Source organism: Heterodontus francisci, chromosome 5, assembly GCF_036365525.1.
Source record: "Heterodontus francisci isolate sHetFra1 chromosome 5, sHetFra1.hap1, whole genome shotgun sequence".
Taxonomy (NCBI): Eukaryota; Metazoa; Chordata; class Chondrichthyes; order Heterodontiformes; family Heterodontidae; genus Heterodontus; species Heterodontus francisci.
Window position 1 is genome coordinate 115,152,682 of NC_090375.1, and position 19,969 is coordinate 115,172,650.

Below are 19,969 nucleotides of genomic sequence, written 5' to 3' on the forward strand. Positions count from 1 at the left end.
ATACAGTGCCCTGGTCAGACTGTACTATGAATACGACATACAGTTCACCACAAAACAAGAGACACATTCTAGCATTGGGAAGCAGCAAGTAGTGCATTAACAGTCATGAAACTGATCCCTTGTATAAAAGATCTAAGTTCTAAGACTGGAGCGACATGGGGATTTTAAACGTGGAAATAAAGGATCTGATGATCTTAGTGATCTAAGATAGCGATGGGTAGGAGCAAGGCAAATATGGAATATTACTTTATCGGAGATACATTATTCGTTCCTGGAATGTGACAGGCACTTGAAGTGCCGTAACCTACAAGGCTATGGACCAAGAGCTGGAAGGTGGGATTAGGCTGAATGGCCACCTGCGCTCTAAATTTCTAATTACATGATTCTGTGAGCAGCTCGAGCAAGGCCAGCATTTATTGCCCATCCCTAATTGCCCTTGAGAAGATGGTAGTGAGCTGCCTTCTTGAACTGCTGCAGTTAATGTGGCATAGGTACTGTTCTATAGCGGTTTAAAACAACGGAGTGTCTTGCTAGGCCATTTCAGAGAGCAGTTAAGAGCCAACCACATTGCTGTGAATCTGGAGTCACACGTAGCCGAGACCGCGCAAGGACGGCAGATTTTCTCCCCGAAGGACATTAGTGAACCAGATACATTTTTACAACAATCTGGTAGTTTCATTAATGAGACTAGAATTTTATTCCAGATTTATCAATTAAATTTAAATTCCCCCAACTGCCATGGTGGGATTTGAACTCTCGTCTCTGCAGCATTAGCCCGGGCATCTAGATTAGTAGTCCAGTAACATTACCACTATGCTACCTCTGGTAAAAGGTACATAGATGGGAACATCTTTCTTCTACAAGCTAATTCAGAAATATTCTTACAATTAAACTGTATTTACTTTATCAATTTATCAAAAATAAAGTTATGAACTAAAGGGGGGGGATTTATTTAAAGTGATGTTCTTCAAGTCCATGTAACAGAAACCTAACCAGGACTATGACATATGCAAATATATTGAAAGATTAATAACCAAAGTACAAAGATCACAGATCCATACTGGTCCCAATACAACCAGAGTGGTATTTTCACTGCAAGTTCATTTCAAGGCTTTGACCCTGACTAAGATTATAATACCACAGAGACAACTAAACAAAGGACTAAACAGAATTAAATCTCTGACCAATCACTTTCTCTCTTCTGCTTCTTTAGAGAACAGGGGCATGGTCAGGTCCATCGGACACTCTAACCATGATGCCCTGTGGCAAGGGGAAATTTATCATCCAAATTAGAGCATACAGCTGCTAACATGATTTATGATGACACCTTCACTAAGAAATGTCCCATGTCTTTTTGTAGCTCAATTTATCATTTATGGAAATTAAAAAAATTATAACTCAATCTTGTTATTGATGCACGACACTTACCCAAGACAGTTCTAAGATTTTGTACAAAAGAAATGATTTTAACCATAACTAAATGAGTTAATTAACTAGGCAACTGAACACCAGATAATTTGATTAAAATAGAATTGTTGGTGTGATGAATAGGAAGTTTCATCACATTTCACATCAGAGGAAAGTCTCTGTATCTTGCATTTCTACAAAATCACAAAGTAGTGACGCACGTTAATAAGGCCATAAAAATGCAAAACAAGCACTGGGGTTCCATTGTAAAGGGTCAAAATTGGAAAGCATAGATGTCAAACTTGCACAGAACCTTAGGTCAGATCAGACTTGGAATATTATGAACAGTTCTGGTCTCTATATTTTAAAAAGAAGAGGGACAGGAGAAGGTGCAAAAGAAATTTACTAGAATGATACCAAAATTGAGAGGTTTTATTTTTATTTATTTATTTAGAGATACAGCACTGAAACAGGCCCTTCGGCCCACTGAGTCTGTGCCGACCAAGAACTGCCCATTTATACTAACCCTGCAGTAATCCCATATTCCCTACCACCTACCTACGCTAGGGGCAATTTACAATGGCCAATCTACCTATCACCTGCAAGTCTTTGGCGGTGGGAGGAAACCGGAGCACCCGGCGAAAACCCACGCGGTCACAGGGAGAACTTGCAAACTCCGCACAGGCAGTACCCAGAATTGAACCCGGGTCCCTGGAGCTGTGAGGCTGCGGGGCTAACCACTGCGCCGCCCCAAATTATACCTATCAGGTATGACTGAACAAAGCTTGACCTCTTTTCTATTGAAAAGAGAAGACTGAGGGGTGACCTTTAAGGTTATGAAAGGGTTTGATGGGGTAAATGTAGAGAATATGGTTTCACTTGTAGGCAAGACCAAGATTTGGGGCCATAAATACACGACAGTCACTAATAAATCCCATAGGGAATTCAGGAGAAACTTCTTTACCCAGTGTTATGAAATTGCCTCTGTGTTTTGTTAAATATATTTTTTGAGGATTTATTTTTGAAAGATTGAAAAAATGTTAAACTTTGGGGTCTTCAAAGGGGGTCATGTAAAGGCTTGACTTTGAAAAACACTCCCTGGAAATGTTTTTTTGTTAAAAAAGGGGCACTGAGAGGTCTTGTGAAGAAAACAAGCCTTTCTGGGAAACCACCTGACTTCAAGCAACAAGCCTTTCTGGGAAACCACCTGACTTCAAGCAACAAGCCTTTCTGGGAAACCTCCTGACTTCCAGCTCAATAAACAACAGAGAACTTTGGACACTTGGAGAAGTAGTTTACCAAGAAATGACAGGTCAAGATTGATGGAGGTCAAAAGGTTGACCTCCTGTTGTCTGCTTCACTTTTGAATTGTTTTGAGTTGGGGTTGAACTGCATAAAAAGAGAACTTCCAAGGAGAAAAAAGAATTCCCAAGGAAAGAAAGACGACTACAACCCAGCTCAGCTTTTCAACACCTCTCTAAAGATCCTGAGAAGTCCATTGTGTTTACTCATCTCATGCCTTTGAAGAAAAGCCTGCTAAATTAATTCGCAATGCACCTGAAAAGAACTGTTCTAAAAGATCCCAGTGAGCTGTCTATGTGTACTCGGAGGACAGACTGTATGCCAGTTTTGGAACACAACACATCTCATCTGTTGATTGTTCATGAATGAGCAAGTATTCAGCCCAAGTGTTTTTTTTTTGCCTGTAATAGAGCTCTATAAACATATTTTACTGGTTAACCAGTGTATATGTGCGTGTGAGGGGCTAAGGTAAAAAGGGAACTTTAATATTTCAATCTGTGTGTGTATGCTTTACTTCATTATTATAAAACAAGTCTCAACCAGTAAACAACAAAATTATCAGTTTATTAAAGAAACTTGGTTGGTGCGTTTTATTCTGGGATAAAAACAGACGCTATGATTGACCGTGTCGATAAGTGGGAAAAAATTTACATGTATGTTGCGACTCGTGGAGAAGTGGAATTAGAATAAACAATGCTCCACCCACCACAGTCGTAACACCAGTGTGTTTATAATGTGGAACTCACTACGAAGTGGGAAACAAAGAAGAAAATTACAGCACAGGAACAGGCCCTTCGGCCCTCCAAGCCTACACCGATCCAAATCCTCTATCTAAACATGTCGCCTATTTTCTAAGGGTCTGTATCTCTTTACTTCCTGCCCATTCATGTATCTGTCTAGATACATCTTGAAAGACGCTATCGTGCCCGCGTCTACCACCTCCGCTGGTAATGCGTTCCATGCACCCACCACCCTCTGCGTAAAGAACTTTCCATGCATATCCCCCCTAAACTTTTCCCCTTTCACTTTGAACTCGTGTCCCCTTGTAATTGAATCCCCCACTCTGGGAAAAAGCTTCTTGCTATCCACCCTGTCTATACCTCTTACGATTTTGTACACCTCAATCAGGTCCCCCCTCAACCTCCGTCTTTCTAATGAAAATAATCCTAATCTACTCAACCTCTCTTCATAGCTAGCGCCCTCCATACCAGGCAACATCCTGGTGAACCTCCTCTGCACCCTCTCCAAAGCATCCACATCCTTTTGGTAATGTGGCGACCAGAACTGCACACAGTATTCCAAATGTGGCCGAACCAAAGTCCTATACAACTGTAACATGACCTGCCAACTCTTGTACTCAATACCCCGTCCGATGAAGGAAAGCATGCCGTATGCCTTCTTGACCACTCTATTGACCTGCGTTGTCACCTTCAGGGAACAATGGACCTGAACACCCAAATCTCTTTGTACATCAATTTTCCCCAGGACTTTTCCATTTACTGTATAGTTCACTCTTGAATTGGATCTTCCAAAATGCATCACCTCGCATTTGCCCTGATTGAACTCCATCTGCCATTTCTCTGCCCAACTCTCCAATCTATCTATATTCTGCTGTATTCTCTGACAGTCCCCTTCACTATCTGCTACTCCACCAATCTTAGTGTCGTCTGCAAACTTGCTAATCAGAACACCTATACTTTCCTCCAAATCATTTATGTATATCACAAACAACAGTGGTCCCAGCACGGATCCCTGTGGAACACCACTGGTCACACGTCTCCATTTTGAGAAACTCCCTTCCACTGCTACTCTCTGTCTCCTGTTGCCCAGCCAGTTCTTTATCCATCTAGCTAGTACACCTTGGACCCCATGCGCCTTCACTTTCTCCATCAGTCTACCATGGGGAACCTTATCAAACACCTTACTGAAGTCCATGTATATGACATCTACAGCCCTTCCCTCATCAATCAACTTTGTCACTTCCTCAAAGAATTCTATTAAGTTGGTAAGACATGACCTTCCCTGCACAAAACCATGTTGCCTATCACTGATAAGCTCATTTTCTTCCAGATGGGAATAGATCCTATCCCTCAGTATCTTCTCCAACAGCTTCCCTACCACTGACGTCAGGCTCACCGGTCTATAATTACCTGGATTTTCCCTGCTCCCCTTCTTAAGCAAGGGGACAACATTAGCAATTCTCCAGTCCTCTGGGACCTCACCCGTGTTTAAAGATGTTGCAAAGATATCTGTTAAGGCCCCAGCTATTTCCTCTCTCGCTTCCCACAGTAACCTGGGATAGATCCCATCCGGACCTGGGGACTTGTCCACCTTAATGCCTTTTAGAATACCCAACACTTCCTCCCTCCTTATGCCGACTTGACCTAGAGTAATCAAACATCTGTCCCTAACCTCAACATCCGTCATGTCCCTCTCCTCGGTGAATACCGATGCAAAGTACTCATTTAGAATCTCACCCATTTTCTCTGACTCCACGCATAACTTTCCTCCTTTGTCCTTGAGTGGGCCAATCCTTTCTCTAGTTACCCTCTTGCTCCTTATATATGAATAAAAGGCTTTGGGATTTTCCTTAACCCGTTTGCTAAAGATATTTCATGACCCCTTTTAGCTCTCTTAACTCCTCGTTTCAGATTGCGCCTACAATCCCGATATTCTTTCAAAACTTCGTCTTTCTTCAGCCGCCTAGACCTTATGTGTGCTTCCTTTTTCCTCTTAGCTAGTCTCACAATTTCACCTGTCATCCATGGTTCCCTAATCTTGCCATTTCTACCCCTCATTTTCACAGGAACATGTCTCTCCTGCATGCTAATCAACCTCTCTTTAAAAGCCTCCCACATATCAAATGTGGATTTACCTTCAAACAGCTGCTCCCAATCTACATTCCCCAGCTCCTGCCGAATTTTGGTATAGTTGGCCTTCCCCCAATTTAGCACTCTTCCTTTAGGACCACTCTCGTCTTTGTCCATGAGTATTCTAAAACTTACGGAATTGTGATCACTATTCCCAAAGTAGTCCCCTACTGAAAAGTCAACCACCTGGCCGGGCTCATTTCCCAACACCAGGTCCAGTATGGCCCCTTCCCGAGTTGGACTATATACATACTACTCTGGAAAACCCTCCTGGATGCTCCTTACAAATTCTGCTCCATCTAGACCTCTAACACTAAGTGAATCCCAGTCAATGTTGGGAAAATTTAAATCTCCTATCACCACCACCCTGTTGCTCCTACAGCTTTCCATAATCTGTTTACATATTTGTACCTCTATCTCACGCTCGCTGTTGGGAGGCCTGTAGTACAGCCCCAACATTGTTACCGCACCCTTCCTATTTCTGAGTTCTGCCCATATTGCCTCACAGCTCGAGTCCTCCATAGTGCCTTCCTTCAGCACAGCTGTGATATCCTCTTTGACCAGTAATGCAACTCCTCCACCCCTTTTACCTCCCTCTCTATCCCGCCTGAAGCATCGGTATCCTGGGATATTTAGTTGCCAATCATGCCCTTCCCTTAACCAAGTCTCAGTAATAGCAATATCATACTCTCAGGTACTAATCCAAGCCCTAAGTTCATCTGCCTTACCTACTACACTTCTTGCATTAAAACAAATACGCCTCAGACCACCAGTCCCTTTGCTTTCATCATCTGCTCCCTGCCTACTCTTTCCCTTAGTCACGCTGACTTCATTATCTAGTGAAGATGAGACGAGCCGCATTTAAGTGTAAAACAGATAAACACGAAGGAGAAAGAAGGAACAGAAGGATGTTAATAGGGTTAGAAAAGGTGGGAGGAGGCTCATGCGGAGCATAAACACAAGCGTGCACCTGCTGGGCCAAATGGCCTGTTTCTGTGCTGTAAATCCTATCTAATATTTTTCTTCTTTGTTGGTCAGTTTAAATTGGGTTTTTGTTTTCGTCCCTCCCTATCTGTAATCTCCTCCAGCCCTACAACCCTCAAAGATATGATATCTGGGCTTCTTTAATTCAGGCCTCTAATTGCTCCTTTTCACCATAGACCATCCAATCCTTCTATACCTCCATCCCCCACCAGGATGGTCTGAGGGCTCTCCGCTTCTTCCCTGATTGGAGGCCCAAACAATCCTCATCCACCACCACCCTCCTCCACCTTACTGAATGTGTGCTCACATTGAGCAACTTTACAGAATCGTTACTGTGCAGGAGGTAGTCATTCGGCCCACCGTGTCTGCATTGGCTCTCAGACAGAGCCACTCCCTAAGTTCCATTCCCCTGCCTTTTCCCCGTAACCCTGCACATTCTTCCTTTTCATTAAACTGTCTAATTCCCTTTTGAATGTTTCAATTGAACCTGCCTTCAGTGCATTCCAGACCTTAACAACTCCCTGCATGAAAAAGTTTTTCCTCATGTCACTTTTGCTTCTCTTACCAAATACTTCAAATCTGTGCCCTCTCATTCTCAATCCTCTCATGAGTGGGAACAGTTTCTCTCCATCTACTCTGTCCAGACCCCTCATGATTTTGAATACCTCTATCAAATCACCTCTCAGCCTTCTCTTCTCCAAGGAAAACAGTCCTAACTTCTTCAATCTATCTTCAAAACTGAAATTCCTCATCTCTGGAACCATTCTCGTGAATCTTCTCTGTACTCTCTCCAATGCCCTCACGCCTTTCCTGAAGTGAGGCGCCCAGAACTGGATGCAATACTCCAGTTGAGGCCGGACTAGTGTCTTATACAAGTTCAACATAACGTCCTTGCTCTTGTACCCCATGCCCCTATTAATAAAGCCCAGGATACTGTATGCTTTATTAACTGCTCTCAACCTGTCCTGTTACCTTCAATGACTTATGCACATATAAATCTAGGTCCCGCTGCTACTGCACCCTTTAGAATTGTACCCTTTATTCTATATTGTCTCTCCATGTCCTTCCTACCAAAATGAATCACTTCACATTTCTCTGCATTGAACTTCATCTGCCACCTGTCTGCCATTCCACCAACTTGTCTATATCCTTTTGAAGTTCTACACTTTCCTCCTCACAGTTCACAATGTTTCCATGTTTCTATTATCTGCAAACTTTGAAATTGTGCCCTGTGCACCAAGGTCTAGGTCATTAATATATATCAGGAAAGGCAAGGGTCCCAACACTGATTCCTGGGGAACTCCACGACAAACCTTTCTCCAGCCCGAAAAACATCTATTAACCACTACTCTTTCCTGTCACCCAGCCAATTACGTATCCATGTTGCTACCGTCCCTTTTATTCCATGAGCTACGAGTTTGCTCACAAGTCTGTTATGTGGCACTGTATCAAATGCCTTTTGAAAGACCATGTACACATCAACAGCATTGATCTCATCAACCCTCCGTTACCTCCTCAAAAAACTCCAGCAAGTTAGTTAAACATGATTTTCTCTTAAGAAATCCATGCTGCCTTTCCTTAATTAATCCCCATTCCTCCATGTGACTATATATTTTGTCCCGAATTATTTTTTCCAGAAGTTTTTCCACCACTGAAGTTAAACTGACTGGCCTGTAGCTGCTCCATTCATTTCCTCCAAATAAAGGGAGTTGCAATGGGTACCTGCATGGGTCCTAGCTATGCCTGCCTTTTTGTGGGATATGTGGAACATTCCTTGTTCCAGTCCTACACAGGCAGCCTCACTCACCTCTTTATCTGGTACACTGATGTATCAGTGCCATTTTCTGCTCTCACCCTGAACTGGATAATTTCATTGATTTTACTTCCAATTTCCACCCTTCTCTCATCTTCACATGGTCCATCTCCAACTGTTCTCTTTCCTTTCTTGACCTCAGCCTAGCTGCAGAAATAGTCAGTCAATCAGTATTCACTATAAGCCCACTGACTCACACAACAACCTTGATTGCACTTCGTCACACCCCACTTCCTGCAAGGACTATTGCATTTTCCCAGTTTTTCTGTCTCCATCGCATCTATCCGGACAATGCAACTTTCCATACTAGCGCTTCCGATCTGTCTTCCTTTTTCATCAACCGAGGGACCCCCACCGCCCCCAACATCATGGTTGAAAGGGCCCTCAACTGTGTCTGTTCTATTCCATGCAGTTCTGCTCTCACCCCTTCCCAAAACCACAATAGGGTCCCCCTCGCCCTCAACTTCCACCCTATCATCCTCCACCATTTCTGCCACCTCCAGCATGATGCCACCATATAGGACAAGTTCTCCGCCCCTTTCCCACTAAAATGCTGACCACCCAACTTCCCCTCCTGGTCTCCATGTTAGATGATATTGTTAACAGTTCTCTCTTTTCAAGTGTTGTCTTTCTCTCCTTTAAATCTGCCATCATCCCTCTCCTAAAACCCAACCCTTGACACCACCGTCCTCACAAACTACTATCTCATCTACAACCTCCTTTTCCTCTCTAAAGTCTTTGAATGTGGTGTTGCTTCCCAAATCCATTCCCATCTTTCCCGGAACTCCATATTTAAATCCCTCTAAATCGGGTTTCTGCCACTGCCACAGTGCCGAAACAGCTCTTGTCACCGTCACATTGGATGTCATTTGCGACTTTGATAAACTTTCCCTCCCTGTCTTTCTCGACCTGTCTGCAGCCTTTGAGACGGTTTATCACACTATCTTCCTCCAATGCCTCTTGACTGCCATCCAGCTGGGTGAGACTGCTCTCACCTGGTTCCATTCTTATCTAATCATAGCCAGAGAATCACTTGCAATGGCTTCTCTTCCTGCAACTGCACCGTAACCTCTGGTGTCCTCCAAAAATCTATCCTCGGCCCCCTCATATTTCTCATCTCCATGCTGCCCCTCGATGACATCATCCAAAAGCACAACATTAAGTTTCCACATGTACGCCAACGGCACCCAGCTCTACCTCACCACCACCTCTCTCCGCTCCTCCACTGTTGCTAAAATTATCAGACTGCTTATCCGGCATCCAGCACCATATGAGCAGAAATTTCCTCCAATTAAATGTTGGGAAGACTGAAGCTATTGTTTTCGGACCCCACTCCAACTCTGTTCCCTAGCTACCGATTCCATCCCTCTACCTGACAACATTCTGAGATTAAGCCAGTCTGTTCACAACTTTGGCGTCATATTTGACCCCAAGATGAGCTTCTGACCTCATATTTGCACCATCACAACTGCCTATTTCCACCTCCCTACCATTGCACAATTCTGCCCTTGTCTCTGCCTCAGCCTTCTGCTGTTGAAACCCTCATACATGCCTTTGTTACCTCTAGACTTCACTATTTCAATGCACTCCTGGCTGGACTCCTACAATCGACACTCTTTAAAAATGAAGTTATCCAAAACTCTGCTGCCCGTGTCTTAACTTGCACACCATGTCCCATTCACCTATCATCCCTGTGCTCATTGACCTACACTGGCTCCAGGTCAAGCAACGTCTTGATTTTAAATTCTCATCCTTGTTTTATATCCAAAGTCTCGCCTCTCCCTATCTCTGTAATCTCCTCCAGCTCCAATATCTTCCGAGATATTTGTGCTCCTCTAATTCTGGCCTGTTGAGCACCCGATTTTAATTGCTTGACCACTGTTGTCCGCGCCTTCAGTAGCCTAGGCCTTAATCTCTGGAATACCTTTGCTAAACCTCACTTTCCTCTTTTAAGACACTGCTTAAAACCTACTGCTTTCATCAAACGCTTTGTCATCTGAGCCAATATGTGGCTTTGTGTCATATTTTGTTTTATAATGCTCCTGTGAAGCGCCTTGGGACATTTTATTGTGTTAAAGGCACTATATAAATACAAGTTGTCATTCCGAAGGGACTGTTCGCTCTGCAACACTCCGGTCCATTCTTCAATTACCCCAACACCCCCTCCCTTTCCTGCTACACATTTCCATACAAGCACGAGAGATGCAACACCTGCCCTTTTTCCTCCTCCCTTCTCATTATCCATGGTCCCAAACACTCCTTTCAAGTGAAACAGCAATTTACTTGTACTTCTTTCAATTTATTATACCGTATTTGCTGTTCACAATGTGGTCTCCTCTATATTGGGGAGACAATGCAGACTCGGTGATCACTTTGCAGAACACCTCCATTCAATCCACAAGTGGTAGGAAAATTATTAGAGATGATTTTTCGGGACAGGATTTACTCCCATTTGGAAACAAACAAACTTATTAGCGAGAGGCAGCATGGTTTTGTGAAGGGGAGGTCGTGTCTCACTAATTTGATTGAGTTTTTTGAGGAAGTGACAAAGATGATTGATGAAGGAAGGGCTGTGGATGTTATCTATATGGACTTCAGTAAAGCCTTTGACAAGGTCCCTCATGGCAGACTGGTACAAAAGGTGAAGTCACACGGGATCAGAGGTGAGCTGGCAAGATGGATATAGAACTGTCTCTGTCATAGAAGACAGAGGGTAGCAGTGGAAGGGTGTTTTTCTGAATGGAGGGATGTGACTAGTGGTGTTCCGCAGGGATCAGTGCTGCGGCTGCCTGCAATGAATTTGGTTTAATCATCAGCCTCAAGAAAATGAACATCATGGGGCAGGACGTCAGAAATGCTCCATCCATCAATATTGGTGCCAACGCTCTGGAAGTGGTTCAAGAGTTCACCTACCTAGGCTCAACTATCACCAGTAACCTGTCTCCAGATGCAGAAATCAACAAGCGCATGGGAAAGGCTTCCACTGCTATGTCCAGACTGGCCAAGAGAGTGTGGGAAAATGGCGCACTGACACGGAACACAAAAGTCCGAGTGTATCAAGCCTGTGTCCTCAGTACCTTGCTCTATGGCAGCGAGGCCTGGACAACAAATGTCAGCCAAGAGCGACGTCTCAGTTCATTCCATCTTCGCTGCCTCTGGAGAATACTTGGCATCAGGTGGCAGGACCGTATCTCCAACACAGAAGTCCTCGAGGCAGCCAACATCCCCAGCTTATACACACTACTGAGTCAGCGGCGCTTGAGATGGCTTGGCAATGTGAGCCGCATGGAAGATGGCAGGATCCCCAAAGACACATTGTACAGCGAGCTCGCCACTGGTATCAGACCCATCGGCCGTCCATGTCTCCGCTTTAAAGACATCTGCAAACGCGACATGAAATCCTGTGACATTGATCACAAGTCGTGGGAGTCAGTTGCCAGCGTTCGCCAGAGCTGGCGGGCAGCCATAAAGGCGGGGCTAAAGTGTGGCGAGTCGTAGAGACTTAGCAGTTGGCAGGAAAAAAGACAGAGGCGCAAGGGGAGAGCCAACTGTGTAACAGCCCTGACAATCAAATTTTTCTGCAGCACCTGTGGAAGAGCCTGTCACTCTAGAATTGGCCTTTATAGCCACTCCAGGCGCTGCTCCACACACCACTGACCACCTCCAGGCGCTTACCCATTGTCTCTCGAGATAAGGAGGACAAAGAAGTGCTGGGACCTTTGCTGTTTGTAGTATATATAAATGATTTGGAGGAAAATGTAGCTGGTCTGATTAGTAAGTTTGCGGATGACACAAAGGTTGGTGGAGTTGCGGACAGTGATGAGGATTGTCAGAGGATACAGCAGGATATAGATCAGTTGGAGACTTGGGCGGAGAAATGGCAGATGGAGTTTAATCCGGACAAATGTGAGGTAATGCATTTTGGAAGATCTAATGCAGGTGGGAAGTATACAGTAAATGGCAGAACCCTTAGGAGTATTGACAGGCAGAGAGATCTGGGCGTACAGGTCCACAGGTCACTGAAAGTGGCAACGCAGGTGGATGAGGTAGTCAAGAAGGCATGCGGCATGCTTGCCTTCATCGGTCGGGGCATAGAGTATAATAATTGGCAAGTCATGTTGCAGCTGTACAGAACTTTAGTTAGGCCACACTTAGAATATTGCGTGCAATTCTGGTCGCCACACTACCAGAAGGACTTTGGAGAGGGTACAGAAGAGGTTTACCAGGATGTTGCCTGGTCTGGAGGGCATTAACTATGAGGAGAGGTTGGATAAACTTGGATTGTTTTCACTGGAACGACGGAGGTGGAGGGGTGACATGATAGAGGTTTACAAAGTTATGAGGGGCATAGTCAGAAGCTTTTTTCCAGGGTGGATGAGTCAGTTACTAGGGGACATAGGTTTAAGGTGAGAGGGGCAAAGTTTAGAGGGGATGTGCGGGGCAAGTTCTTTACACAGAGGGTGGTGAGTGCCTGGAACTTGCTGCCGGGGGAGGTGGTGGAAGCAGGTACGATAATGACGTTTAAGAGGCATCTTGACAAATACATGAATAGGATGGGAATAGAGGGATACGGTCCCCAGATGTGCAGAAGGTTTTAGTTTAGGCAGGCATCAAGATCGGCGCAGGCTTGGAGGGCCGAATGGCCTGTTCCTGTGCTGTTCTTTGTTCTTATGACCTTGAGCTTCCAGTCGCCTGTCAATTCAATTCTCCACTTTGCTCCAACTCTGACTTTTCTGTCCTTGGCCTGCTGCAGCATTCCAATGAAGCTCAATGCAACGTAAGGAACAGCACTTCATCTTTCGACTGGGCACTTTACAGCATTCTAGACTCAACACTGTATTCAATAATTTTAAGATTGCAACCTCTGACCCCATTTTGTTTTGTTTGTTTGGTTTTCTCTCGTTTCTTTCTTAACTCTTTTAACTTTGCATTCAGATGGCTGCCATCCTGCCATTCACACCTCTGCTGGACGCATCTTTTGTTTATTTACTTGTCCCACTGCTGCTCCCTTTGGCTTTGTAGCATAAAACCTTTGTCATTTAATCTCTCCTGCCCTCCACCCAATCACAGACCATCCCTTTTGTTCTTTCCACCGTCCCTTTCATTTGCTCAAAACCTATTCTATTTCTAACTTTTCTCAGTTCTGATGAAAGGTCACAGACCTGAAACATTAACTCTGCTTCTCTCCACACAGATGCTGCCAGACCTGCTGAGTGTTTCCAGCATTACATGTTTTAATTGCTCCACCACTGACAACGGGGCGGTACCTTTAGTTGCCAAGGCCCTAAGTTTTGGAATTCCCTCACTAAACCTCTCTGTTTCACTCTTCTTTCCTCCTTAAAATCTACCTTTTTGATCAAACCTTTGGTCACCTACCCAAATATCTGCTTGTGTGGCTCTGCCAAATTTTGTTTGCTAACTCTCCTGTGAAGCACTCAGACATTTTACTATATTAAAAGGCACTGTATAAATACAGGTATTGTTGTTTACTGAAAATCAGTTCTACATTCCATCTGCATTGGTAGAAGTGCTACAGGAGGTTAGTCTCTTTCTCATTAGACCTAATCACTTCAAGCCTGTGGCAAACTGTTACTGGTGCGAGGGGCTCTGGCACTTGGTGTCCATTCTAACAACCGAGCTATGTGAAATGGCGTTGTTCTTTAAAAAATGCCTAGTCAGAACTTGTATTTACATAGCACCGTTAACACAATAAAACATCCCAAGGCCCTTCATGGGAACGCTATAAAGCTAAATTTGCACTGACCTACGTAAAGAGATAAGAGAGGCTGAGAGGTTTAGAGGGGGAATTCCAGGCCTTAGGGTCTTGGCAGCTGATACAAACAACCAATGGTGGAGCGATTAAAGTCAGGGATGTTCGAGAAGCCAGAATTAAAGAAGTGCAGATATCTCAGAGGGTAGTGGGGCTGGCAGAAATTACAGAGAAAGGGAGGGTTGAAGCCATGGCAGGCGGGATTTGAAAACAAGGATAAGAATTTTAAAAATTGAGGGACTGCTTAACCAGCGAGCACAGGGGTGATGGGTGATGGTGCAAATTAGGACATGGGCAGCAGAGTTTTGGATTACCTCAAGTCTGCGCAGTGTAGCCATGGGAGGCTGGCCAGCAGTATGTTGGAATAGTTAAGTCGAGAGGTAACAAAAACATGGATGAAGGTTTCAGCAGCAGATGAGCTGAGGCAGGGACAGAATAGGGCAGCATTACAGAATAAGGAAAGGAGGTTAGGAGAATGTGTTTTTTTTTTAAACAGAGTTGTGAGAACATGAAAGATCTTACCAAAAACAGTAGTGGAAGCAGACCCCAGTAAAGAGGTCTTGCTGCAATTGTATGGAGCCTTGGTGAGAAAGCTCCTGGAGTATTGTGTGGTTTTGGTCTCTTTACCCAAGGAAGGATATACTTGCCATAGAAGGCGTGCAACAAAGGTTCACCAAATTGATCCCTAGGATGGTGGGTTTGTCCAATAGCAGAAATCGAGGAGACTGTGTATATTTGGGGATTAGCTCAAATGGTAGAGCATTTGCTTTGTATGCAAGAGGTAGTGGGATCGATGCCGGAATACTGCACTCCTCTTTGCAGCTCTAGTGGTGCAACTGGCTAGCGTGTGGCATTTATACAGCAGTACAGTTAGTGAGCTATACTGAGGTTGTGAGTTCGAGCCTCACGTGGAGCACATATTTTCATCGAGTATGTTTAAAGAGATTGACATATTTCCAAATACAAATGACATGAGGGGGTAAGAGGATAGTGTGGGAAAAAGGTATTGAAGTAGAAAATCAGCCATGATCATACTGAATCACAGAGCAGGTTTGATGGGCTGAATGGCCGAGTCCTGCTCCTATATTCTCTAGAGTTCAGAAGAATGAGAGGGGTGATCTCATTGAAGCATACAAAATTCTTACAGGGCTCGACAGGGTGGATGCAGGAAGGATGTTTCCCCTGGGTGTGGGGTCTAGAACCAGGGAACACAGTCGCAGAATAAGAGGTAGGCTATTTAAGACTGAGATGAGGAGAAATTTCTTCACAGAAGGTGGTGAATCTTTGGAATTCTCTACTCCAAAGGGCTGTAGAGGCTTAGTCATGGAGTATATCCAAGATCAATAGATTTCTTGATATTGAAGATATCAAGGAATGTGGGAATAGTGCAGGAAAGTGGCATTGAGGTAGATCATCAGCCATGATTTAGTTGAATGGCAGAGTAGGCGCCAGGGGCCGAATGACCTACTCCTGCTCCTATTTCCTATGTTTCTATGTCCCATAATAGCTTTTAAAAGGTAAGTGCATAAATATTTAAATGTTTTTTGAAAAGAAAGGTATGGGAAAGACACGATGACCAAATCACCTCCTCCTGCTCGGAGAAATTCAATTATTCATTTTTTTATGGCAGGGGAGGGAGAAAAGAGGAGATTGATAGTAAAACAAAAAAAGGTATATCATTTAGAGATTTGTTTGAATTAAACGCAAGATGAAAATCCTCATTGCTCATCGGCTTACTTTAACGCTTAGGGTAAATGCACTCCTTAGCGTGATACATCAAACCTCAGGACTTTCCCTAATTACCTGAATCAAAACGAGGCAAAAATGCCCAGTTTTCATCTGCATCAAATTAAGGAGAACTCCTGTATTATTTTAGAATGAAACTGATGAGCCAGTTGGTCTTTTCCTGCCTATCAAGGCTGCCCCAAACTCATGATGGTTCATGACGAGATACTTCCTTCTCCCCACTGCCATGTAATCTCCAGGGCGAGGCAAAACCAGAGGAAACATCCAGGCCCAATGAGGGAATAAATACTTTGAAAAATTCCTCTCTGGCCCCTGCATGCCATTGGAACCTGTCCAGATCATATGCCACCATGAAGCTGAAACACAAACTGGCAGTCGAAGAGGAAAACAAATGGTGCAAACATAAGGAAGAAAAGGGAAGACAGTGCCAGCACAAGAAGGAAGCAATGGGGCTTCACCGCAAGTATGAGGCGGAAAAAAAGAATGATAGGTTGATCCTGAAGTCTGAATATGTGCTGCGTACTCAATTTCCCAGGATAAAAGTTGCATTTAATCTAGTCAAATGATAGAACACTTCTCGGTCTTCAACAAAATCCATTTGGTTGTTTTTCAAAATTACTTGGGGGAAGCTAGAAGATAAATTTCAAAAGGTTGCAAAATTTAGTGCGTGTGTAGAAAAAAAAAATTGCTGAGTGTATACCTGTTTTAGTCCTGTTATCAATAGATAATCTCTTCACTTTCTTTTCTAACCAAAGAAAGCATGACCACAGATACAGACCACAGGTTTTGCCTTATTGAACAGCTGAGTTGATAATTGAGTACATCATTTGCTAATGATGAACTTACCTGAAATAAAGCTTTGATAATTCATCTCTAGCTTCTTTCAGTCTTTTGAAAAAAGCAAATAACCTCTCAAATCCTTACAGAATGAGAGTGCACACCCTTCAAGCTATGCTAAGCACAAACTGCAAGCTGGGAATGCTGAGATTCATCATAAATGTTCCATTTTAAATGTCAACACAACAAAGTTATTGGAAAATAGCAATAAGATGCACATGCCATACACAGGATTTTTAAAAGAAATCCACATGAACAGTAATAATGCATTAGTAAGTCACCAAATACAGAAAACTTCAGGAAACTAACAAATGGACGGAAGTTTGATACCTCTGGGATCCTCACACACCTCTTAGGTCTAGCAAATTCTGGTTTTGAAACCGATGATTTGACAGGAATAAAGCAATAGGATAATATTCAGATTTAATTCTTTGATCTCCAAGTTACTTGATTACCATGCCGAACGATTTAATATTTGTAAATTTAAGTTCAGGAAGCTGTTCCTTAATAACCAAGTGTTTACCTAATTGCTTCCATGTGCTTTCTATTATTCACAGGAATATAGCATATTAATTTTAATCAATCAGAAACAAACGGTGTGTGGGCAACTGCTTTTCACATTTCACTAAAAAGAAAAGGCCATTAATCCGGTACTGTTTGCCAGATCAGTTTACAGAGTCATTAGACACTGACTGGACTATATTTTCACAATGTCTACAATTTAAACCAGGCCACACATACCAACCTTGAAACGCTATAAACTATACGAGAAAGCTTATTTCGCCCGTACAAAACAGGTGGATGCGCAAAGAACAAACTCTGTTTCACATACCGGTTCAGTGAGCTGAACAGCAGCAATTGGTCTTCGTCGGCCTCCTCTCCCATTCTCCAGCAGTCTTACCCCGAGTCCGCAAAACTACTGCACCGCCAACCTTTCTTCCGCACAGAAGGCCTAAAACTCTGAAGCGCGACCGCACAGAAGGCCTAAAACTTTGAAGCGCGACCGCACAGAAGGCCTAAAACTCTGAACCGCGTCCGCACAGAAGGCCGAAAACTCTGAACCGCGTCCGCACAGAAGGCCGAAAACTCTGAACCGAGGCCACAAGGTCTGGGAAGAAGCGATTCCAACAGCTCCCCTCCAACCTCACAGGGACAAACGATCGGCGGTAAGATGCGTCAGCGTGCTTGGTCATTAAACGGCGCGCGCCCACTAACGTCACCCAGGCGCGGCCCGCGCGCTCCCATCTGACAGCGTCACTCGGGCCTGCGCCGCTCATTCGTCGTTTCAATAACAGCGGGAGCGTCATCGGAATGTAAGTGTCTGTGACGGTTTGTTATTGTAATCGTTGATGGTAATCCGACAATGGCGGATTATAATCCAGGAGTGGCGGTTTGTTGTAATCCCTGCTATCGCTCCCTAACCTGTAAGGGTTACTAGACCCATATTTATTCTGAGTTAGGAATTTGTGTATTAGCTGAATCATCGGTCATTTATTGCAACTTGTTACCCTTGTACCTCTTTGTTCTTCAATGTGAGTTCTTATACTAACTGGGATACTATTTTTAAATTCTTCTCCAACATCACCTATCTCAAATTTTCATATGGGGGTTCTAGCTTGAGCAATGGTATCGAGTGATTGAAAACCATATGTTTCATTCTTTTAAATTCAATGTAAATCTTTGCTGGTCTTTTCCTGGTGTGTCTGAATTTCTGTCTATTTGCATCAGGTACTAACTTCACACTAAACCCTGTCACCAGGTTTCATGGAGGCACCCAAGATCACGTCGTTGCACCAGCTAGACCTCATTGTCACAAGGCGAGCCGCCTTAAACAGTGTTCAAATCACACGCAGCTTCCACAGTGCGGACTGCGACACCGACCACTCCCTGGTGTGCAGCAAGGTTAGACTCAGACCAAAGAAGTTGCATCATTCCGAGCAGAAGGGCCACCCGCGCATCAACAGGAGCAGAATTTCTCACCCACAGCTGTTACAAAAATTTCTAAATTCACTTGTAACAGCCCTTCAAAACACTCCCACAGGGGATGCTGAGACCAAGTGGGCCCACATCAGAGACGCCATCTATGAGTCAGCTTTGACCACCTACGGCAAAAGTGCGAAGAGAAATGCAGACTGGTTTCAATCTCATAATGAAGAGCTGGAACCTGTCATAGCTGCTAAGCGCATTGCACTTTTGAACTACAAGAAAGCCCCCAGCGATTTAACATCCGCAGCACTTAAAGCAGCCAGAAGTACTGCACAAAGAACAGCTAGGCGTTGCGCAAACGACTACTGGCAACACCTATGCAGTCATATTCAGCTGGCCTCAGACACCGGAAACATCAGAGGAATGTATGATGGCATGAAGAGAGCTCTTGGGCCAACCATCAAGAAGATCACCCCCCTCAAATCTAAATCGGGGGACATAATCACTGACCAACGCAAACAGATGGACCGCTGGGTTGAGCACTACCTAGAACTGTACTCCAGGGAGAATGCTGTCACTGAGACTGCCCTCAATGCAGCCCAGCCTCTACCAGTCATGGATGAGCTGGACATACAGCCAACCAAATCGGAACTCAGTGATGCCATTGATTCCCTAGCCAGCGGAAAAGCCCCTGGGAAGGACAGCATTACCCCTGAAATAATCAAGAGTGCCAAGCCTGCTATACTCTCAGCACTACATGAACTGCTATGCCTGTGCTGGGACGAGGGAGCAGTACCCCAGGACATGCGCGATGCCAACATCATCACCCTCTATAAAAACAAAGGTGACCGCGGTGACTGCAACAACTACCGTGGAATCTCCCTGCTCAGCATAGTGGGGAAAGTCTTTGCTCGAGTCGCTCTGAACAGGCTCCAGAAGCTGGCCGAGCGCGTCTACCCTGAGGCACAGTGTGGCTTTCGTGCAGAGAGATCGACTATTGACATGCTGTTCTCCCTTCGTCAGATACAGGAGAAATGCCGTGAACAACAGATGCCCCTCTACATTGCTTTCATTGATCTCACCAAAGCCTTTGACCTCGTCAGCAGACGTGGTCTCTTCAGACTACTAGAAAAGATCGGATGTCCACCAAAGCTACTAAGTATCATCACCTCATTCCATGACAATATGAAAGGCACAATTCAACATGGTGGCTCCTCATCAGAGCCCTTTCCTATCCTGAGTGGTGTGAAACAGGGCTGTGTTCTCGCACCCACACTTTTTGGGATTTTCTTCTCCCTGCTGCTTTCACATGCG

At 44.3% G+C, this 19,969-nt stretch overlaps 1 long non-coding RNA gene across 2 annotated transcripts in view; it reads right to left on the reverse strand.

The window, feature by feature from the left end:
• The window catches only part of LOC137370014 (uncharacterized), a 34,304-nt gene extending 16,354 nt beyond the window's left edge, over window positions 1-17,950 (reverse strand). For both annotated transcript variants that reach the window (XR_010975064.1, XR_010975063.1), the window contains exon 1: window positions 17,562-17,950. This is a non-coding gene — a long non-coding RNA (uncharacterized lncRNA). The remainder of the gene's footprint in view (window positions 1-17,561) is intronic.
• Window positions 17,951-19,969: the final 2,019 nt, after the last annotated feature.